Source organism: Peromyscus maniculatus, chromosome X, assembly GCF_049852395.1.
Source record: "Peromyscus maniculatus bairdii isolate BWxNUB_F1_BW_parent chromosome X, HU_Pman_BW_mat_3.1, whole genome shotgun sequence".
NCBI lineage: Eukaryota > Metazoa > Chordata > Mammalia > Rodentia > Cricetidae > Peromyscus > Peromyscus maniculatus.
In genome coordinates this window covers 34,535,237-34,559,950 of record NC_134875.1, presented here as the reverse complement: position 1 = coordinate 34,559,950, position 24,714 = coordinate 34,535,237, and the positions used below count along the sequence as shown (strand labels likewise).

Genomic DNA, 24,714 nt, shown 5'->3' with positions numbered 1-24,714 from the left:
ATCAGGACCTGTCCCTGACACATGAGCTGGCTTTTTGGAACCTATTCCCCATGCAGGGAGAGGAGCTTTGGTCCTGCTTCAACGTGATATGACATGCTGTGTTGACTCCCATGAGAGGTCTGCCCCTTTCTAAATGGAGAAGGAGTAGATGAGAGGGGATATATGAGAGGTGGGGGGAGGGAAAGGGAAGAGAGGAGGGAGGAGAAACTGTGGTTGGTATGAAAAAAATTAAAAAAGAATATCGGTGTCTATCTTTAATGGAACTAGAAAATATCACCCTGAGTAAGGTAACCCAGACTCAAAAGGACTAATACAGTATGTACTCACTCATAAGTAGATACTAGATGTAAAGCAAAGGATAACCAGACTGTAACCCACAGCTCCAGGGATATTAGCTAGTAAGGAGGACCCTAGGAAAGATGCAAGAATCGCTCAGCAATGGAGAAGTAGATGAGATCTACATGAGCAAACTGGGAGTGAGTGGGGGAATGGAGGGCAAGGGGTGGGGGAATGAGAGCCTAGGGGAGCAGGAGGTTCAAGCTGGCATGGGAATAGAGTGGGAGAACAAGGGAAGAGATACCATGATAAATGAAGGCACCATGGGGGTAGGAAGAAGCAGAGTGCTAGGGAGGTTCCCAGGAATCCACAAAGCTGACTCCACCATAGACTACTGGCATGGTCGAGAGGGTACCTGAGCTGACCTACTCTGGTAATAGGATGGCTGAATACCCTAACTGTCATCATAGAACTCTCATCTAGTGACAGATGGAAGCAGATGCAGAGACCCACAGCCGGCTCCCAGGCAGAGCTCCAGGAGTCCAATGGACAAGAGAGAGGAGGGATGCTATAAGCAAGAGATATGAAGACCATGATTGGAAAAAGTACAAAGACAACTAGCCAAACTAGTGGAGACACATGAACTGTGGACCAATAGCTGAGGAGCCCCCATTGTACTGGACTAGGCCCTCTGGATAAGTGAGACAGTTGTTTAGCTTGAACTGTTTAGGGGGTCCCCAGGCAGTGGAATGGGACCCATCCCTAGTGCATGAGCCAGCTTTTTGGAACCTAGTGCCTATGGTGGAACACTTTGTGTAGCCTTGGTGCAGGGAGGAGGGGCCTGTACCTGCCTCAACTAAGTGTACCAGGCTCTGCTGACTCCCCATGGGAGACCTTTCCTTGGGGGAGGTGGGAATGAGGGGTGGGTTGCGGGGGAGGGCTGGAGGGTGGGAGGAGGGAGGACAGGGGAATCTGGTTGATATGTAAAATGAATAGAAAATCACTTAATAAAAAGATTATTCATTGTAGCAGGTATGAAGGCATATGCTTATAATCATGTTTTCTGAGAACAAAGGCAGGACAGTTGTAAATCAAGACAAGCTTGAGTTACACAATGAATATAAGGCAATGCCAAGTAAGAAAGGTAAAGGAAACACCTTTTTACATGTATGATGCTCAGTGTTGTCAACTTGACAGAATCTATAATTACTTAGAAGAAGGGCCTCTGAGGATGCCTTCAAGGTTTTTCCTATATTTTGTCAATTATTGTGGGACTACTCATCTTAATTGAAAGCAAGACTGTTCCTTGTTGTCCAGGAGACCCAGGATTGTATAAGTAAATAAGGAGAACTGAGAGGCAGCACGCATTCATTGCTCTGTGTTTCCTAACTGTGGATATGATGTTATCTACTCTTTCAAGTTCCTACTGCCTTGGTTTCCTCACTATAACTGGCCATACTCTAGGACTATCAATCATAATATATCCTTCCCACCTTAAACTAGTTTTGGCAAGGTATTCTATCACAGTGAACTGATTAGTTTTGTGTAAACTTGAAACAAGCTAGATTCTTTTCAGAAATGGTAACCTGAATTAATAAAATTTCCCCACCAGATTGGACTGTGGTTAGTCCTGTGATGCATTTTCTTGATTGATAATTGTTGTGGGAGGGCCCAGTTCACTCTGGGCAGTGCTTGGTGCTATAAGAAGTAAGGCTGAGCAAGCAATGGGCAATCATGTCGTTCAACAGTATTCTTCCATGGTTTTTGCATCAGTTCCTGTATCCAGGTTCTTGCTCTAACTTCCTTAGATGACTGACTTATAAATGGTAAGGTGAAATACAGCATGCCTCTCCCCGAAGCAGCTTTGGTTTTGGTGTTTTATCACAATAATAGAAACCCTAATTGAGATACATAGCAAAAGGAAAATAAACTGAGATAGTATGTAACCTTTATCTCTATTGCTTTTTGAAATGATAGAATGCAATACTTTAAATAGGAGAATGCTTTTCAAGCTATGAGTTCTCATATGACATTTGTAATATGAAAAATAAATTTAAAGCAAGAAGTAAGAAAGCAAATCTATGGTTAAGAGCAGGAAAAAATGAAAATGAAATGAATAAAAATTAGAGAAAAATCAAAGAAACCAGAAACTGGTTCTTGAAAAGATCAATATTATTAAATCTCTGTTTAGTCTAACTAATAAGAAGGGCTAACTTACAAATTGTTAATATCATATATAGCATGACAATAATACGAACAATGCTATAATCAAAATATTTACAAGTTATATAACGTAGTTCAATTGCTTGGAAGACATACATCACTAGAAATGCATCTTTTCTGAAGGGAAACAGAGGAGCAGTGGTTCTGTTAGAGAGAGGAGGTGGGGGGAACTGGGAGGAGGAGAAGGAAGGGATATTGTATGAGAAAAGAATAAAGAAAAAGAGAAGGAAAAGCTCATTTAAGAAGAAGTAGATAATCATAAGTAGTTCTACATCTCTTAATGAAACTGAAATCAATTTTCAGGAAAGCTTGCAGCAAAGAAAGTTACATGCCTAAATAAATAAACTGGTTAATTATGTACAAACAGTGAACAAAAGGAAAATGACACTACTTCTATACAGTCTCATGAAGTTGTAGAAGACAAAACACATTAAAACCTCTTTTATTCAAGCTTACCCTGATGACAATGAATATGAAAATAAAACACAAGTAAAAGTTATAGACTATTATCCCTCATGAACATCAATGTGAATATTTTTAGAGGATATTAACATTAAATCTAGCAATTTATAAGAAGGAAATTATATCTTGATCATATGGGGTTTATCTTAGGAAAACAAAACTTATTCATAATTAAAAAATCAACCAAATCTATGTAATCATAGTCATATATTACATGAACATAATATTAGCTGCATAAAAAGATTTGACAAGTTTAATTATCCATTAATCTTTAAATTGTCAGCATGGAAAACTGAGAGACTACAAAAACATCTATTTAACATCATATAATACCACTAAAATTTTATATTTAGCAGTAAGATACTGAATACTATTACCCCTATTTCAACAAGGGAGAAATGTCTCATTTAACCACTTTCTCATCTTTACCAGTGCAAGGAATCAAGAAAAAGAAATTAAAGGCATACAGATTGGATTGAAAAGGACAAAAGGAAAATTCCCCTTTATGCAAGTAAGATGTTACTTACAGAGAAAAATTCCATAGACTCTACCATAATGCTGACATAGTACTATAATTAATAACTTATTAAAAGTCCAACATTATTAAAAACAGAGGCTGATCATATACCTCAGTGACTGAGCACTAGTCTAGCATGTACAAGGCCTATGTTCCATCCACAGCACTGAAAAAAAACAACATAGAATGAACTAAGACAATTGAAATCCAATGGTTCAGTCTTATCAGTAATTATGAATAAAATCAAGTTAATAATAACAACAAAATAAAACAAATTGTCTTTTGAAGAAGACCTATTATATTTGACATTTAATCCAAACACTTGCCTACCATGAATGAAAATCTTGATGTTACACACAGCACTGGAAGCAAAACATGAATGAATAAATAAATAAATAAAATTATAAATAAATAAACAATCCAAGACATAAAGCAATACACCAAAACACTTCCTCATACCTATGTAAAATAATAAAAAAAAACACACACAATAGAAATTAGCATATGTTGGAAATTAATGGTGTCCTAGTTAGGGTTTTATTGCTGTTATGAGACACAATGACCACAACAACTCTTTTTTTAAAATTTTACATCCCTTCTGCAGCTTTCCTTCCATTCTCTCCTCCCATTCCCTCCCCCCATCTCTCCTCCCTCCCCTTGCTCTACTCACTTCTCCTCTGTTTCTGTTCAGAGAGGAGCAAGCCTCCCATGGGTATCAACAAAGCATGGCATATCAAGCTGCAGTAAGACTAAGCACCTTCCCTTGTATTAAGGCTGGATAAGGAATAGGGTCCCAAAGGCCCACAAAAGAGTCAGAAGACAGCCCCTGCTCCCATTGTTAGGACTCCCACAAGCAGACCACTATGCAACTGTTACAAATATGTAGAGGGCCTAGGTTGGTCCCATGCAGGCTATCTGATTGTTAGTTCAGACTCTGTGAGCCACTAGGAGCCCAGGTTAGTTGTTTCTTGGGTTCTCTTGTGATTTCATTGATGTCTAGGGGAAGGGGGAGGGTGGCACAGAGATTATGGATGTGGCTAACCAAGGACTGGTCCAGCCTCAGAACCATTCCACAAGAATCTATTTTTATTTGCACATCAATAAAATCCAGAATGTAAGTGCTTCAATTGGAAACATTCTTTTTGATAACAACATTAAAAACAAACAAATACCCTTCCCAAGATTTTTGGTATATGGAAATAATCAAAATTAGGAATTTTTATAAATTATTTCAACAAAATAAATTTGTTCATAAACAAAATATTTATATCTATACTTCATATTTTAAAGTATTTATGAAATACATTTTTAAAGAAAATAGAATCACATCACTTTCCCACCTCCCTTTTCTCCTACCAGCCCCCCTCAGGTATCCACTCCTTGAATACCTCCCATGTCTCCCTCATACTCTTAAGTTGATAGCCTCTTTTTCTTGATTATATATACATATGTATGTATGTATTTATGTGTATGCACAAATATATATAAATACAACTTTTGGAGCCCACTTTTCATGTTTGTGTGTATATGATTTCAGGGATGGCAACTCTGCATTGGAAAACTGATCAGGAGACTCATCCCTGGAAGTTGCTATTCTCCTTCTCCCAGTAGTCATCAGTTATCTGTAGTTGTCTATGCCTGGGACTCCATAACATTTTACACTTTCCATGTTAACATGTCCATAGATATTGCCCTTGTGTTTTGTTCTTCTTTATGCAATCATTTCTACGAGAGACTTTTCCACCACAGACTTGCTGGTGTTTGGGCTCTTAGATTCTTCCCTCTTTTTATGATATTCCCTGAGCCATAAATGCGGGAGATGTAGATGTGTGAATGTAGATGTATCCACTGGGGCTGAGTTCACCATAATCCTTTGATCTCTCCCTTGTTTTCAGTTGTGGGTTTTTTGTTGTTATTGTTGTTGTCTTTGTGACAGCGAGGTAGTTTGAACGTAATTGTCCCCATAAGCTCATAGGGAGTGGTACTTTTAGGATTTGTGGAATTGTTGGAATAGATATGGCCTTGTTGGAGACAGTGTGTCACTGTGGAGGTGAGATTTGAGGTTTCATATATGCTCAAACTACACTCAGTGTCTCAGTTTACTTCCTGTTGCCTTTGGATCAAGATATAGAACTCTCTGCTCCTTCTCCAGCACCATGTCTGCCTATATGCTGCCATGTCCCACCATGATGATAATGGACTAATCCTCTGAATTTTAAGCCACCTCAATTAAATGTTTACCTTTATAAGAGTTGCTGTGATCATTATGTCTCTTCATAGCAGTAGATTCCCTAAGTAAGCAGATAGTTTCCATTTTCTGTAAAGAGAGGCTTCTTTGATGAGGGGTGGTAGCTGCACTTGCTATTGGTATAAGAATAAAAATTTGAACGTAGTAAGGAGTTATGATGGTCTAGAAAAGTGGCAGTATTTGTGGTGGTATTGTGTTCCCTGAAATATTGTGCATGCTTGGTTGCCATTATAAAACAGACAAGGGCACCTTCCACCCATGATCACTTTTCATAATGGCTACAAGAAAATTGACCACAGCCTGAAGCAGAGTGCCCTGAACAAAGACTTTTGAAATTTACTGACCTGCACTCTGGATTCTCCCAGGAACAAGCACTTTACAAGGTCCCTCCTGTGGAAATAAGATGGAAAAGTGGAGCTATTAGAGGAATACAGCATTTCAGCTTGGCAAGATGAAGAGACTTCTGGAGATGGGTCACATTCCAACACAAAAATATGTAAAGCTGATGATCTTTAAAGTATAAAAGTGGCTTTTCATTTATCTCTACTTTTCTACAATAAATAAATTAATTAGTAAAATAATTAACACATGGGGGATATGATATAGTAGTAGTGGGATTGCCTAGAAACCCTAAGGTCTTGAGTTCAATTCCCATTACAAAAGGTAGGGGGGGGGAAGCATGAAGAAGAGAGGAGGAGAAGAAATATGAACAAAAAGAAAACTGGATTGCTGTGGATATCACTCTATATAAATAAAACACTGATGGCCAGTGACCAGGCAGGAAGTATAGGCAGGACAAAGAGAGAAGAGAATTGGGGAAACAGGAAGAAGGAGGGGAGACACTGCAGCCATGGCCAGGAGAAGCAGCATGTAAAGACGCCAGTAAGCCACCAGCCATGTGGCAAGGTATAGATTTATAAAAATGGGTTAATTTAAGATATAAGAACAGTTAGCAAGAAGCCTGCCATGGCCATACAGTTTGTATGCAATATAGGTCTCTGTGTTTACTTGGTTGGGTCTGAGCAGCTGTGGGACTGGCGGGTGACAAAGATTTGTCCTAACTGTGGGCAAGGCAGGAAAACTCTAACTACAAATGGCGTCCAACAGCTCGAGTTTCCACCTTAAACCTGAGAATATTTAATAACCAATTCTAAACAGAGCCAAAACCAGGTTCCTGCTTCTTGTCTCATATGGGCAGCTAGACGCCGCAAAACGCAGGTTTGAACACTGGCTGGTTCCTGTAGTGTGCGTTTGACCGGCAGTATGGCAGAAATGAGGCGTCTGCCAGCGGCACATTAAGCTGTGTGGTAGATATAGTCTTAACTGTTATTTAAAAAAAAAAAAAAAAAGAGGTTTCTGAGCTACACGCTGCTTTGATAAAAGCTTAGACCCACTATTTCTGAGACTTGATGACTCCCAGAGCTGGTGGAAAATGTACCACTGCCATGTTGGGAAGCTGAAGTGGGTGGAGCCAGCAGCCACAGCGCCATTTCAGTCTTAGAAGGGTGCAGTTTAAAGCAATAGGCTCAAGGTAATATAAAAAATAAGCCACGTAAAGATGGCTACCACACAGAGAATCTGGGTTATGTTCTCTTTGTTATTCGTAACTGAAGAAAAACATTTGATTGCAAAAGCTGTTGAGTTATGCCAAAATGTATATTTTAAAGGTACCTTGACTTCAAAATTTGGATTTAAGGATATGTTGCTTTGGAAAAGAGGTTCTGCTTTTGTTTCCACAGAAAGCCAGAGGCTGTGGATTTGTTCCAGATTAAGATACATCAGGTTTCAACAGCCAAGACCCCCTGAAAGGTCTCCGATGACACCATGGCCCAGATGATCCAACATCCAGAGCAGTTTCAAGGCAACTGGTACACACAATACAGCCTCACGGACTACCCCATAGGCCTAAAATTTTCTTTGTGTCCCCATAAGATACAGCACCCCCCTCCAGCAGGAAGTAGTAAGAGATGCTATGCCCAAATTCCCAAATATACCAAGCTGGTTTTAGAGGTGGAATTGGCTCACTCCCCCTCTAAACCCAGACATATTGCTTTAAAAAAAATGGTTAAGAGATTCTTGTGTCCCAAATCAGAAGAGCCCTCTGGTGTGGGACACAGAAAAAACAATATTTTTATTTAAAACAGGTTGATTATAAATGTGATCTCTTTCTAAAAAAGAAAAAGGGGATATGATATAGATATATAGGAGGATATGGAGATGATAAGATAAAAGGGTAGATTAATGAACCTACTTTTAAAGAACAACTTGTTTAAAATGTTTTACATTGGTATAGATTCTAGTTTATGTTTAAAGTGTTTTACATTGGTATAAATTTTAGTTTATTGATACAAACTTGAAGTTAATTTTGTTCTACTGTATATATATATTTCTATTCTTGTTTGAGGTATTATGTTTATGTAACTCATTTAAAATTGTAATGGATAATTAAAAAATAGATTAATAATTAGTCATCTATGATAATCATATCTGTAGCTATGTTAGTTAAGTCTTCTAGGTATACATAGATATATTTCAGATAGATAGGTAATCTTCAAACACTTCATAGACCTAGAGAATATGGCATTTAAATAACTTAGAATTCTGTTGACATGAGACACAATTGCTCCTGGCTGCACCAATTTGATCCCGAGAGAATGTTGGGCTTCTAAGACATTTCCATTTGGAAGTTTGTCTTTTTGGCACAAAATGGCTTACTGGGCAAAGAACTGCCCTTGCCTTGACAGCTGACAGTACAAATGCAATGCTGTCCTTTCTGGACAAGTGGGACACAAGGAAAGCGACCACTGTCCTCTGCCAAGACAGGGTAAGATGGTCTTTCAGAAATCCTGCTTCTGAAAATGATCTGTCAGATACTCTAGGACTGTAGCCAATTTGAATGCACCAACAATGCTGAAAAATATTAGGTGACTGTCCAGGCTGCCAGCTGTCTTGGTCTACTCTTGCAAGATTCCTGAAAGTTGCTTGCATCCATCTACCATTTCTCAGGTACCATTATGTTCCTTTTCAGGTCTTTGATGTGGTTGAAAACTAGATAGTTGTAATTTCCTCAGTTATGATAAAGATAAGTTAGATATAAAACCTTAAATTCACAAATATAAGATAGATAGGACATCTTCTTTAATATTGTAATGTAATTCTTGCTCGATAATTGTTTTGTTATATGTAATTTTACTATGTTAAAATTAAAACCTTTTAAAAAAAAAGAAGAAAAGGGGAAGTGCTGTGGATATCACTCTATATAAATAAAACACTGATGGCCAGTGACCAGGCAGGAAGTATAGGCGGGACAAAGAGAGAGGAGAATTGGGGAAACAGGAAGAAGGAGGGGAGACACTGCAGCCATGGCCAGGAGAAGCAGCATGTAAAGACGCCAGTAAGCCACCAGCCATGTGGCAAGGTATAGATTTATAAAAATGGGTTAATTTAAGATATAAGAACAGTTAGCAAGAAGCCTGCCATGGCCATACAGTTTGTATGCAATATAAGTCTCTGTGTTTACTTGGTTGGGTCTGAGCAGCTGTGGGACTGGCGGGTGACAAAGATTTGTCCTAACTGTGGGCAAGGCAGGAAAACTCTAACTACACTGGATGAAGGAATTGAGAGGCACCAATTAGTTTTTAGAATCAATCCATATCAACATTGCATGGAAATATTAAATCTAAACATCACAAAACATCCTTCCCATACCCATCAGTGAAACAGGCAAAGACCCCCATGCCTTGAGGCTCAAAGCAGATAGGGGCCACAGTGTAGAGAACACACCTCCAAATGAGAAGCTGAAAGATGGGAGGTGGGATTGGCTACTGAAACAGGCCACATACCTTGTGGTCTCATCAGGGTACTTAGTTTGTTCAAAAACTTCTTCCAGTTCACTCAGCTGCCTGGGTGTGAGACCCAACTAGATCCGTGGCCTTGTGCACCAGAACTGTGGAACCCTGGCAGCAGCCAAGTTCTCCTGCTTCTCCAACTGTGGGTTTCCAGACCCTTGGTGGCTCCCATGGCTCTCATCTTTGATGTCATGACCAATGTAGTGGATCACATCATCCTTATGGTCTGGGATGCCCTGGTTCTTTAGTTTTTCCGGACCATTTAGAGAATGGTCCGGAACCTTCAAAGTTGCCATTTTCTGCTGCAGCAGCAGCCTCTTGTTCAGCCTCAAGGCTCACCTCGATCTCATTTTCATCCAGCTTGTAGAAATTGGGGTCTACATGTTGGAATTGAAGAGCCATGGTGGACCTAAAAGAGAGTAAGTAGTGTCACCTCTACAAATGTTCTGTGGATTGAATGGTATTGCAGTGCCTGGGGTTTTTGCAAGTTTCACATCTGCCCTTTCTATCCCACAATCCCTACAGGAGGTATGTGGTCAATGGGAGTGGCTCTTGGGAGCATTAGCAGAATGTACCCAACTTGGAATCCAACCAAGCCCATCAAAACCTCAAGAACAAGGGACTTTAGGATCAAGCAAGCTGTTGCAAGTGCACAAGCAAGGACAAGGACAAGAATTTACACTGAGCACAGGGCCCCTGAGTGAACCCCTTGAGAACTTCTAGCCTCTATATCTCACTGTGCACATTGCAGGAACTAGGAATTAAGTGCTCATGGTTATCTCAGTTTGTGTTTGTTTCAAATTTCTGTATGAACACTGAAAACACAGCCAATCACTGTCCTCCATCAGCAGCAATGGCATGTTTATGGAGCCAGGTATGTGCAGCATTCTGGTAGGCGAGACACTGCAAAAAGATTGATGTCATCAGTGAAAAAAATTCACATACTCCAGATTGTTGATGAGGAATCTCCATCACAGTTGTATAATGTCCTGTCCAGTGCTTCTTGTGTCTGCAAATGCTGACACTGCACGGTTAACTGCCCTTTTTGTAGTGTCAATAAACCACTTAAGGTTGAGCATGCGTTGGAAGAGTACCTGGGTTGATTAAACACCATATGTACATTAAGGAAATGAAAATGAAAGAATGTCAGGCCCAGTTCTTTTCAAGGAGTTAATAGTCTCAAAGAAGTGTTTTCAGTGTACGGAGATGTTGGAAAATATCAAGAGGATCTCATTAAGAAAATGTAATCCTTCACCCAGCAACTGATAGAAACAGATGCAGAGACCCACAGTCAAACATTAGGTGGACCTCAGGGAATCCTGTGGAAGAGGTAGAGAAAGGTTTATGGGAGCCAGAGGAGCCGCTGAAACCACAAGAAAACCCACAGAATCAACTAATCTGGGCTCATAGGTTCTCACAGAGACTGAATCGCCAGCCAGAGAGCTTACATGGGAATGAACTAGGTCCTCTACACATATTTTACAGATGTATAGCTTGATCTTCTTGTGGGGCTTCTAACAGTGGAAGCAGGGGCTGTCTCTGACTCTGTGACCTGCTTTTGGGACCCTTTCCTCCTACTAGATTGCCTTGTCCGGCCTTAACAGGAGAGGAGGTGCCTCGTCTCACTGCAACTTGATAAACCATGGTCGGTGGATACGTAAGGGAGGCCTGCCCTTTTCTGAAGAGAAAAGAGGAGGAGTGGATGGAGGGAAAAGGAAAGGTTAGTAGGAAGGTCTGTGAGGAGAGGAGGAAGGGAGGGGAAATGTGATTGGGCTGGGAAAATAATTGATTAATAAAAAAGAAAAACTAGGGTTCAATATTACTTTTAAAACTTAATACTGAATTTACTAAAGTTACAGATTAAGAAACTTAAAAACGCAATTCCTTTTTAAAAATATGATTATTTGTTTGTATGCATATGCTAGTGGGTGCCTACAGGGATCACTGGAGGCCCTAAAGCTCAACTTATAGATAGGTGGTTGTGAGGACCTGAGGTGGATGCTGGGAACTGGACTCTGGTCCTCTGAAAGAACAACAAATGTTCTTGACAATTTAGCCATCTTCCAGCCCCCTCACACAAATGCAAACTTTTTCTTCCTTCCTTTCAGTTGTAGAATCCCAGAGCTTTGTGATATTAGGGCAGTGAGTAAGATTCCTAAGAAAGTTGTAGTGCAAATAGTTTGACTTGCAAATGTGAAAATCAATGTCTTTAAATACAAATGCCTTGTCAAATACACATAAAGTTGGTAGCTGAGTAGATTAGGAATCCTTTTAATTGCTGAATTTATTTGTTATGTGTGTATGGAGTAGTACCATGGAGTGCAGGCCACAGCACACGTTAGGATGTGAGAAGACAACTTGGGAGAATCCATTCTCTCTTTCTACATGTGCATCCCAGGGATCAGGCTCAGGTCATCAGGCTTGGCAGCAAAAGCCTTAACCCACTGAAACATCACAGAAGACCTGCTCGCCCCCCACAAAAGTTCATTTTTATGTACAAGTGGTATCATCCAGGCAAAGTCCCATAAAAGTATGCCTGCTCAAAATTATCAAACAACATTTAGAATGCCTTTGGATATTAAGCTTACTGGACTTTGAGTCCTACATACACTACAAGGGCTCATAAATCCTAACAGTATTCCCCCCGAGAACTCCTAACCCAAGTAAATCCCATCAAATTCCTCCTAAGCATCCTATCAGGAGGAAGAGTAGAATATCCCTTCTGAAGAGGATACTGTCTTTTCTGAAGTTGTATTACTACCCTTTCAGTGTATTGTGTGTTTTTATAAAGATTAGTTCTTTGGTTGTTAGCAGGTTTGTGTAGTACAGAATAAGAAGCAGAGCCTCTGAGACTGCCACCTGCTAATGCTAGAAGCTGAGGTCTTCATGGTGATGCTGAACATAAAAAACCCTGATATTTCCATCATGTGAGCATCAGAAGGACAGGACACTGTCACCTTCCCTTTCCACTCATTGCTAGGAAGTCCTTTGATTCTAACCTTCAAGGAGGAAGAGAGGAGGAAAAGAAGTAAGAATGAGGGTAAAAGGAATGGAAAAGGCAGGCTGCTGTGAAGCAAGGTGATGATCAGCAGTGTAAGGAGGCACGTGGGTGCCCAGTTCCAAAGCCTGAGCTTTGTGTCTTAGGACCCTCGATGACTGTGTCTAATTCTCAGTTACATTAGCCTCCTTTAGCTGCTTCACCTATTCCTTTTGCCTCCTGGGAACATTTTTCACTCAGCTGCTGTTGCGAAACACACTTTTTCTAGGGAAACAACACACATTTACTCACTACAGAAAGGGATCCCCCCACAGACAGAAGTAACAATTATACCAGTGTCCAACCAGGCGAACAAATGGATTTTACCAGAGTTACAGGAATATGGGCGAGGGGTTGCTTACAGAAGCAGAAATGACTCAAAGTCACCTTTGTCACCAAAGCCTACCTCAGCTTGAGTGATGGCTCTCCAGATCTGGAAACCCGAAGCACACGATAAAGCCTGAGGACAGAAAAACAGATTGTGGTCTTTCCAGCTGGCTCTTAGTCTGAGTCTCTTACATATGGTAGCTCAACTGGTCATTGCTCCTTCTGAGCAGTTCTGCTGGTCTCTTCCAGGCTGCTCCACTGGTCTGAGAAAGACTCTCAGCAGTCTTAACTATTTATACAGCCTTGGGGAGGGCGGAGCCCACTGAATGAAGTCAGTTTCAGAAATTTCCTGAAGGTGTTTTGAGTTGTTTACTCCTTTCCCCCACTCCTCACCCTGGACCTGAGGACTGAACCCAGGGCCTTGTGCTTGCTAGGCAAGCACTCAACCACTGAGCTAAATCCGCAATCCCTGTTTACTCCTTCTTAAGGAGCTTTTCTGTGGAATTGAATGTTTCAATCCAGGAGGAAACTGCTATACAACAGCAGTAAAAAGAATCAATGATAAAAATGTGCCTTTGAGCCTGTCATGCTCCTTATTATACCCTCCCAGAGAAGGCACATAATACTTGGAAATTAATATGGCAACATAACTTTCAGCTACATAGTCATATAGTATAGTAGGCCACAAAAGAAACCCTACCATCTTCGTTCAACATACATGTTTCTGACACATTTTAGCTATAACAGCTTGTTGTTATTCCTGGGAAATATATCAGTTTATATTTACAAAACAAGACTGTTGAGGGGGCAGAAGAATGATACAGGGGTAGGGGTACACCCAGCCAAGTTCACAGCAGGATCCCAGGCCACAGAACACTCAAGCTTGTGGAGAGGACATGCAACAGAGAGCATCATGCTACACCACAGCTCAGAACACATATGTCACCTGATACTTGAGAGTGCATGTGCTGGGTACTTTGATGAATACAGGAAATGCTGGCTAAGCATTCAGAATTGCCCAAAAGGCCATGCTTTTTAAATTTTGCTATCAGAACTGTGGTATAGGGTGACTGCAATGCCACTGAGTCCATCTGACTTGGCTCAGAGGGAGCAGCCTTTTATAAGATTCTAAACCAGTGGTTCTCAACGTTCCTAAGTTCAGAGACTGGGCTCAGCTCAGGAGAGACTGGATGTCAGGCTCCTCCCCTGCATGACCTCAGGGTAGATAGCAGGGGAACAAAAGCATACTACACGGTGAAAAGATAGAAAAATTCCATGAGTCTGAGGTACCAGCCCTGCCTACTTGAGACAGGAGGCATAAGGGAAAGCCGAGGGACCACGACCCTTTGTGAAGGGAGAGAAGCTGAGAATGTAAAGGAGTAAGTTGAAGAAAGGTCTGCGCCCCGGAAGATGTGAAGGAAGGCATGGAAAGGGGCACAGTGCAGGCAGGGAGGCAAATGACAAGACTCAGAGCATAGTGTCTGCAGCATGAAATGAGCCCTTGCTCAGGCCATTGAGCATGGTGCTTAACTCACAATCACATAGGGACTAGGAATACTTAGGGAAATATTCTCTCAGCTCTGGAATCACAAGGTGAAAGCATGAAAGTCCCAGGGCCGCTGGACTGACCCCAAGAATCAAAGACCCTTTGTCAACACACTCAGGAGTCCCATAAAACACTAAACTGAATTCAGAGGATTGGTGTAGACCCATGCAGGCCCTGTGTTTGCTGCTACAGTCTCTGAGAGTTCACAGGAGCTTTGTTCAGTTGATTTGGAGGGACTTGTTCTCCTGGTGTCCTCCATCCCCTTTGGCTATTACACTCTTTCTGCCTCCTCTTCTCTGGGGTTCCCTGAGCACTGAGGGGAGGGATTTGATGGAGACAACCTGTTTAGAGCTGAGTATGAGATGTACTGGATTGTTATTTTTCTTTTTTTGTTGTTGTTTTGTCTTTCTTTTTTTTATTTAATTTATTTTATTTTAGAATAACATTCAGTTTTACATATCAGCCACGGGTTCCCCTATTCTCCCCCTTCCCACCCCCTCCCCTTACTCACAGCCCACCCCCCATTCCCACCTCCTCCAGGGCAAATCCTCCCCCGGGGACTGCGATCAACCTGGTAGACTCAGTCCAGGCAGGTCCAGTCCCTTCCTCCCAGACTGACCCAAGTGTCCCTGCATAAGCTCCAGGTCCCACTGCCTAGTTGCCTCCCAAACTGATCAAACCAATCAACTGTCTCACCTATTCAGATGGCCTGATCCAGCTGGGGGCCCCTCAGCCTTTGGTTCATAGTTCATGTGTTTCCATTCGTTTGGCTATTTTTTTTTCAATAATTGAGTAAAACCGAAATTTATTATAAGCCACAGTCATCCTAGGGACCTCCATGCTATATATATATATATATATATATATATATATATATATATATATAGCCTTCATGGTTCGATGGGTTGTGGTCTGATCTTTATTTTATATCTAGAATCCACTTATGAGTGAGTACATACCATGACTGTCTTTCTGGGTTTGGGTTACCTCACTCAGGATGATTTTTTCTAGTTCCATCCATTTGCCTGCAAATTTCATGCTTTCATTGTTTTTCTCTGCTGAGTAGTACTCCATTGTGTATATGTACCACATTTTTTTCATCCATTCTTCCGTTGATGGGCACCTAGGTTTTTTCCAGGCTCTGACTATTACAAATAGTGCTGCTATGAACATAGCTGAGCATGTATCTTTATGGTATGAATCAGCATTCCTTGGGTATATGCCCAAGAGTGGGAAGGCTGGGTCTTGAGGTAGTTCGATTCCTAATTTTCTGAGAAACCGCCATACTGATTTCCACAGTGGTTGTACAAGTTTACATTCCCACCAACAGTGGAGGAGTGTTCCCTTTGCTCCACATCCTCTCCAACATTGACTGTCATTGGTGTTTTTGATCGTAGCCATTCTGACAGGTGTAAGGTGGTATCTCAGAGTCGTTTTGATTTGCATTTCTCTGATGATTAAGGATGTTGAGCATTTCTTTAAATGTCTTTCAGCCATTTGTATTTCTTGTTTTGTGATTCTGTTTAGCTCTTTAGCCCATTTTTCAATTGGACTGTTCAGTATTTTGATGTCTAGTTTCTTGAGTTCTTTATATACTGTGGAGATCAATCCTCGGTCAGATGTGGGGTTGGTGAAGATCTTTTCCCATTCTGTTGGCTATCTTTTTGTCTTATTGACTGTGTCTTTTGCCCTGCAAAAGCTTCTCAGTTTTGAGAGGTCCCATTTATTAATTGTTGTGCTCAGGGTCTGTGCTGTTGGTGTTTTATTTAGGAAATGGTCTCCGGTGCCAATGCATTCAAGAGTGCTTCCTACTTTCTTTTCTATTAAGTTTAGTGTAACTGGATTTATGTTCAGGTATTTGATCCACTTGGACTTGAGTTTTGTGCATGGTGACAGATATGGATCTATTTGTAATCTTTTACATATTGAGATCCAGTTATGCCAGCACCAGTTGTTGAAGATACTTTCTTTTTTCCATTGTATAGTTTTGGCTCCTTTGTCCAAACCAGGTGTTCATATGTGCGTGGATTAATGTCAGGGTCTTCAATTCGATTCTATTGGTCCGTATGTCAGTGGCTATTGTAAAGGGTGATGTTTCTCTGACTCCTTTCTCAGCCCTTTTATCATTGCATATAGGAGGGCTACTGATTTGATCTCCTTTTGTTGTCTTATTGCTCTAACTAGAACTTCTAATACTATATTGAATAAATATGGGGAGAGTGGACAGCCTTGTCTTGTTCCTGAATTTAGTTGGTATCGCTTTAAGTTTCTCTCTGTTTAATTTGATGTTGCTATTGGCTTGCTATTAATTGCTTTTATTATGTTTAGAAATGTTCCTTGTATTCCTGATCTTTTGAAGACCTTTATCATGAAGGGGTGTTGGATTTTGTCAAAGGCTTTTTCAGCATCTAAGGAGATGATCATGTGGTTTTTTTCTTTCAGTTTGTTTATATGGTGTATTACATTGACTGATTTTCATATGCTGAACTATCCTTGCATCCCTGGGATGAATCCTACTTGGTCATGATGGATAATTGTTTTGATGTATTCTTGGATTCGGTTTGCAAATATTTTGTTGAGTATTTTTGCATCAATGTTCATGAGTGAGATTGGTCTGTAGTTCTCTTTCTTTGTTGCATCTTTGTGTGGTTTGAGTATCAGGGTAATTGTAGCCTGGATTGTTACAGGCAGCTTGATTGGGCTATTTACAGCAATTAAGAAGTCAGGGGCATCCATGCTCACATAGGCTCTGGAAGCACTGTCCTAGTGCTGAGATTATGCTTTTCAGGGGAAGTAACTGTAGTTACCAGTACACTAGTTTGTGAAGCTGAAATAAAAGGATGTCAAACTCTGCAAGTAACTCAGTGAATCCTGATGGTATCCCTGTCCTGTGCCATTGGTGTTATCTCCATTTCATGGTTAAGGAAGCTGTGAACAAGGCATTTCATTCAGGGTGCCAAGATATACGGAGCTCAAGTTTTGGGATTTAGCTAAATAGAGCTGACACTGCCCATCCCATTTTCTTTTTTATTAGCTGCTTCTTTCTTTGCCTTCTGCTCTCTTCCCCCTCTGAAGTTATAATGCAGAGGTCTCCTAGAAATTGTGTGGCAGTCAGTGAGAGGAAAAACTGTCCTCTGAGGCCCAAGTACAAATGTCAACTGCCAGGCCGGGTGGTGGTGGTGCACACCTTTAATCCCAGCACTCGGGAGACAGAGTCAAGTGGGTCTCTGTGAGTTCGAGCCCAGCCTGGATTACATAGGGAGTTCCAGGAAACACGCAAAGCTACACAGAGAAACCCTGTCTTGAAAAACCAAAAAAGAAAAAACAAACAAAAAACAAATGTCAAGTGCCTTCCATGGCTCTGCATCCACCATAAAGACTGCAGCTTCCTGCATTAGCATGCTGTCGACTCGGGGTTTCTGTCTCTTTATCTATACTGGCAAACCCTTGGATAGCCAAGTAGTCAACTTTTAGAAACACACAAAATACATTGTAAGGCATATGGGAATCTGTCAGGAAGAGGGTTACTGAGCCTTCCCCACTTTCGAAAGTGGTTAATGCAGGGACCTATTATTTTTTTCTGAAAATGTGTCATATGCCTTATTATGTGTCTACACCCATAACCATGTACAAATACAAACAAGTGAACAATACATACACATAAAGAAAAAGAAAAATAAACCTTAAAAAATTGAACTGAATTTTTAATCCTGACCCTCCCCAAACTTCCAAGAGCAGGGAAATCCCTAGGGTTATATTAAGTGTCTGGAGAGAAGAGTAGAAACAAATATTTAGGAAGACTTACGAAATTTTATATGTGATAAAACAATAGGGCAATTTACTCTTTTTCTTGAGACATTTTTTTTTTTCTGGAGGATTTGTCCCTTTTCTTGAGATGTCTCATTTGTCCAGTATTCTTCAGATTCCTTAGCCTTCATTCTCTTGAAAGACAAAAACAATACCCCTTCTCCAAGCCTAACTTTGGGGAGGTCCCCTTTTGGCAAGTTACATCTGATTAAATGAAAAGCATTTGTTAGTGATATAAGTTAATTTTAATTGGATGATCATGCTGGTCGATGAACTATCACCTCTTCTAATTAAGAGGTCTCTTTTGGTGGTAGTGTGTGTGTAATTTTCTTCTTTGGGGTTTACTGCTATGGCTTTATCTATTGCCTGTGTTTTCGAGGGTGTATCTGAATTCCTTAGGTTGGAATTTTTCTTCTAGTGCTTTTTGTAGGGCTGGGTATGTGGATAAGTATTGTTTAAATCTGGTTTTGTCTTGGAATGTCTTGTTCACTCCGTCTATGATGATTGAAAGTTTTGCTGGGTATATTAGTCTGGGCTGACATCCATGGTCTCTTAGTGTCTGCATTACATCTGTCCAGGTCCTTCTGGCTTTCAAAGTCTCCATTGAGAAATCGGGTGTTATTCTGATGGGTTTACCTTTATAGGTCACTTGGCCTTTTTCCTTAGCTGCTCTTAATATTCTTTCTTTATTCTGTATGTTTAGTTGTTTAATTATTATGTGGCAAGGGAGCTTTTTTGGGGGTCTAGTCTGTTTAGTGTTCTATAGGCTTCTTGTATCTTCATAGGCATTTCCTTCTTTAAGTTGGGAAAGTTTTCTTCTATGACCTTGTTGAATATATTTTCTGTGCCTTTGAGTTCGTATTCTTCTCCTTCTTCTATTCCTATAATTCATAGGTTTGGTCTTTTCATGGTGTCCCAAATTTCTTGGACATTTTGGTTCATGACTTTGTTGGCTTTAGTGTTTTCTTTGACTGATGAATCTATTTTGTCTACCGTATCTTCAACGCCAGAGATCCTCTCTTCCATCTCTTGCATTCTGTTGGTTATACTTGCATCTGAAGTTCCCGTTCATTTACTCAGATTTTCTATTTCCAGCATTCCCTCAGTTTGTGTCTTCTTCATTTTTTCTATTTCCCTTTTCAGGTCTTGAACTGTTTCCTTCATTTTTTTCATGATTTTCTTCCAGGACTTTATTGTTTTCTTCTAATTTGTTTGCCCTTTTCTCTATTTGTTTATAGTATTCTTCCCATTTTTTGTCCTTTCTTCTACACAAGCCTCTACCTTCTTCATGATGTTATTCATAAGGCTGTTTTCCTCTGCTTCTTCCAATTTTTGCTGATCAGGTCTAGATGTTGGACGCGGGCTAGGTTCTGGTAATATGTATTGCTCTTCATTTTGTTGTATGTACTTCTGCCTTGAAGTCTGCCCATCACCTTGTGGTTCATTGTTGGTCTTATCAGCACACTTGGTTCAGACAGAGCTGACAGATTCAGGAAATCTCTCTTTGTTATCCAGATGGGAGCTCTCTTGTCCAAGTGGGTACTCCGTGGCAGGATGGAAGCTCTTGTCCAGACTGGAAGTCCAGGGCAGGATGGGCTCTCTTGTCCAGAAGGGAAGTCCAGGGTAGGATGGGAGCTGGGGGCCAGTCTCTAAGTCCCAGGAAGTGGTTGGGGTCTCGGGCAGATGGGCCTGGGGCAGGGCATGGAGACTGAAGGGTCTGCCAGGGGTCTTGGAGAAGGGGATCATTCCCAGTGTGGCTAGAAGAGAAGCTGCCCGGTGGCCAGAACCTGGGGCCAAGTTGGGCAGGTCTTCCCCGGAGTGGCTGGTGCCCAAGGATGGGGTCTGGGCTGAGCCTGGATACTCACCTCTGATCCAGAATGGGAGTCTGGGGCAGGATTGGAGCTGGGGGCCAGTCTCTAAGTCTCAAGAAGTAGCTAGGGTCTCAGGCAGATGGGCGTGGGGGCAGGGCATGGAGATTGCAGGGTCTTCAGGGGGTCTTAGAGAAGGGGATGAACAATCACTGGTCATTAATATCCCTTAATATCAATTGACTTAATTCACCTATAAAAAGACATAGGCTTACAGAATGGATACGAAAGTAGGGCCCATCTTTCTGCTGCATACAAGAAACACAGCTCAAATTCAAAGACAGACACTACCTAAGAATAAAAGGCTGGTAAAAGACTTTCCAATCAAAAAGTCTTAAGAAACAAGCGGGTGTAGCTATCCTGATATCCAGCAAAATAGACTTCAAACTAAAATCAATCAAAAGAGATCAAGAAGGGCATTACATATTCATCACAGGAAAGATCCACCAAGATGAAGTTTAAATTCTGAACATTTATGTCCCAAACACAAGGGCACCCACTTATATAAAAGAAACATTACTAAAGCTTAAATCACATATAAAAACCCCACACATTAATAGTGGGAGACCTCAACATGTTTCAAAACCCACTTTCACCACTGGACAGATCTTCTGTATCAAAACTTAACAGAGAAATAAAGGACTTAACTGATGTCATGACCCAAATGGACCTAATAGATATCTACAGAATGTTCCATCCTAACAAAACAGAATATACCTTCTTCTCAGCACCCCATGATTCTCTAAAATCGACCACATACATGGCCACAAAGCAAATCTTAACAGATACAAAACAATTGGAATAACCTCCTGTGTTCTATCAGACCACCATTGTTTAAAGTTAGATTTCAACAATAAAAACTACAGAAAACCTACAATCTCATGGAAACTGAATAATGCTCAGCTGAATCACCAATGGGTTAAGGAAGACATAAAGAAAGAAATTACAGACTTCCTAGAGATCAATGAAAATGAAGACACCACATACCTAAACTTATGGGACACTATGAAAGCACTGCTAAGAGGGAAATTCATTGCAGTAAATGCTCACATAAAGAAGTTGGAGAAATCTCACACTAGTTACTTAATAGCAATCCTGAAAGCTCTAGAACAAGAAGAAGCAAAGTCTCCCAGGAAGAATAGATGCCAGGAAATTATCAAAATGAGAAGTGAAATCAATAAAATAGAAACAAAGGGAACAATACAAATAATGAATGAAGAGTTGGTTCTTAGGAAAATCAACAAGATAGACAAGCCAAACTAAACAAAAGACACACAGAGAGAATCCAAATCAATAAAACCAGAAATGAAATCGGAGACATAATAACAGACATTGAAGAAATCAAGAGAATTATCAGGTCATGTTTCAAAAAACTCTACTCCACAAAACTGGAAAACCTAAAAGAAATAGATAATTTTCTGGATAGGTACCACATACCTACGTTAAATCAGGACCAAATAAACTATTTAAATAGTTCAATAACCCCTAAGGAAATAGAAATAGTCATTAAAAGTCTCCCAAGCAAAAAAAACCCAGGACCAGATGGTTCCAGTGCAAAATTCTACCAGATCTTCAAAGAAGAGTTAATACCATAATTCTCTAAATTGTTCCACACAATAGAAACAGAAGGGACATTACCAAACTCCTTCTAAGAGGCTATAATTACCCTGATTCCTAAATCAAACAAGGATACAACAAAGAAAGAGAACTACAGACTGATATCCCTCATGAACATTGATGCAAAAATACTCAATAAAATACTGGCAAACAGACTCCAAGAACACATCAAAACAGTTATCCACCATGATCAAGTAGGCTTCATCCCAGGGATGCAAGGGTGGTTCAACATACGAAAGTCCATCAATGTAATACACCATATAAACAAACTCAAAGAAAAAAACCACATGATCATCTCACTAGATGCAGAAAAGGCATTTGACAAAATCCAACACCCCTTCATGATAAAAGTCTTGGAGCGATCAGGGATACAGGGAACATACCTAAACATAATAAAGGCAATTTACAGCAAGCCAACAGCCAACATCAATTTAAATGGAGAGAAACTCAAAGCAATTCCACTAAAATCAGGAACGAGGCAAGGCTGTCTGCTCTCCTCATACTTATTCAATATAGTACTTGAAGTTCTAGCCAGAGCAATAAGACAACATAAGGAGATTAAGGGAATACGAATTGGAAAGGAAGAAGTCAAGCTTTCCCTATTTGCAGATGACATGATAGTATACTTGAGTGACCCCCAAAGATTCCACCAAGGAACTGATACAGCTTATAAACACCTTCAGCAACATAGCAGGATACAAGATCAACTCAAAAAAATCAGTAGCCCTCCTATATACAATGGACAAAGAAGCTGAGAAGGAAATCAGAGATACATCGCCCTTTACAATAGCCACAAATGACATAAAATACCTTGGGGTAACACTAACCAAGCAAGTGAAGGATCTATATGACAAGAATTTTAAGTCCCTGAAAAAAGAAATTGAAGAAGATGTCAGAAAATGGAAAGCTCTCCCATGCTCATGGATAGGCAGGACCAACACAGTAAAAATGGCAATTTTACCAAAAGCAATCTACAGATTCAATGCAATCCCCATGAAAATACCAACACAATTCTTCACAGACCTGGAAAGAATAATACTCAACTTCATATGGAAAAACAAAAAACCCAGGATAGCCAAAAGAATCCTGTACAATAAAACAACCTCTGGAAGCCTCATGATCCCTGACTTCAAGCTCTACTATAGAGCTACAGTAATAAAAACAGCTTGGTATTGGCATAAAAACCGACATGTGGACCAATGGAATGGAATCGAAGACCCTGACATTAATCCACACACCTATGAACATATAATTTTTGACAAAGAAGCCAAAAGGGTACAATGGAAAAAAGAAAACCTCTCCAACAAATGGTGCTGGCACAACTAGATATCAACGTGTAGAAGGCTGCAAATAGATCCATATCTGTCACTGTGCACTAAACTTAAGTCCAAGTGGATCAAGGACCTCAACATAAATCCAGCTACTCTGAAACTGCTAGAAGAGAAAGTAGGAAGTAGTCTTGAACACATTGGCATAGGAGATCCTTCCTAAATATAACACCAGTAGCACAGACACTGAGAGAAACAATCAATCAATGGGACCTCTTGAAACTGAGAAGCTTTTGTAGAGCAAAGGATACAGTCAACAAGGCAAAGAGACAGCCTACAGAATGGGAAAAGTTCTTCACCAACCCCACATCTGACAGAGGACTGATATCCAGAATATATAAGGAAATCAAGAAATTAGACATCGGCCAGGTGGTGGTGGCGTACGCCTTTAATCCCAGCACTTGGGAGGCAGAGCCAGGTGGATCTCTGTGAGTTCAAAGCCAGCCTGGGCTACTAAGTGAGTCCCAGGAAAGGCACAAAGCTACACAGAGAAACCCTGTCTCGAAAAACCAAAAAAAAAAAAAAAAAAAAAAAAAGAAAGAAAGAAAAGAAAAGAAAAGAAAGAATATGTAATTAGAGAACAAAATGACTAACAGTCCATTTAAGAAATGGGCTATAGAACTAAACAGAGAATTATCAACAGAGGAAACTCAAATGGCTGAATGACATTTAAGGAATTGCTCAACATCCCTAATCATCAGGGAAATGCAAATCAAAACAACTCTGAGATACCACCTTACGCCTGTCAGAATGGCTAAGATCAAAAACACTGAAGACACTTTATGCTGGAGAGGATGTGGAACTAGGGGAACTCTCCTCCACTGCTGGTGGGAATGCAAGCTTGTGCAACCACTTTGGAAATCAATATAGTGCTTTCTTAGAAAACTGGGAATCAATCTCCCCCAATATCCAGTTATACCACTCTTGGGCATATACCCAAGAAATGCTCAATCATACCACAAGAGCACTTGCTCAGCTCTGTTCATATCAACATTGTTTGTAACAGCCAAAACCTGGAAACAACCTAGATGCCCTTCAACTGAAGAATGGATAAATAAATTGTGGCACATATACACAATGGAATACTACTCAGCAGAGAAAAACAATGACATCATACGGTTTGCAGGCAAAAGGATGGATCTAGAAAAAATCATCCTGAGTGAGGTAACCCAGACTCAGAAAGACAAATATGGTATGTACTCACTCATAGGAAGAAGCTAGATGTGGAACAAGGATGCCTGGACTGTTACTCACATCACCAGGGAAGCTACCTGGAGAAAAGGACCCCAAGATAGACACGAGGATTGCCCAAAAAAGGAGAAATGGATGAGCTCTACATGAACAACCTGGACATGAGTGGGAGTAATGAAGGGCGAGAGACGAGGGAAAGAGAGCCTGTGGGAACAGAAGATCCCAGCTGGATCAAGAACAGAGAGGGAGAACAAGGAATAGGAGAACATGGTAAATGAAGACCACATGAGAAAAGGAAGAAGCAAAGTGCTAAAGAGGCCCACAGAAATCCACAAAGATACCCCTACAATAGACTGCTGGCAATGGTTGAGAGACAGCCAGAACTGACCTACTCTGGTGATGGGATGGCCAATTACCCT

At 40.5% G+C, this 24,714-nt stretch overlaps 1 pseudogene across 1 annotated transcript in view; it reads right to left on the bottom strand.

The window, feature by feature from the left end:
• The window catches only part of LOC143271049 (uncharacterized), an 83,635-nt pseudogene extending 70,444 nt beyond the window's left edge, over nucleotides 1-13,191 (bottom strand). The window contains exons 1-3 of the transcript XR_013048322.1: nucleotides 13,018-13,191; nucleotides 9,569-9,983; nucleotides 6,071-6,116 (exon numbers count right to left, since the gene is read on the bottom strand). The product of XR_013048322.1 is annotated as an uncharacterized LOC143271049 (transcript). The remainder of the gene's footprint in view (nucleotides 1-6,070; nucleotides 6,117-9,568; nucleotides 9,984-13,017) is intronic.
• Between the last annotated feature and the right edge of the window lie 11,523 nt (nucleotides 13,192-24,714).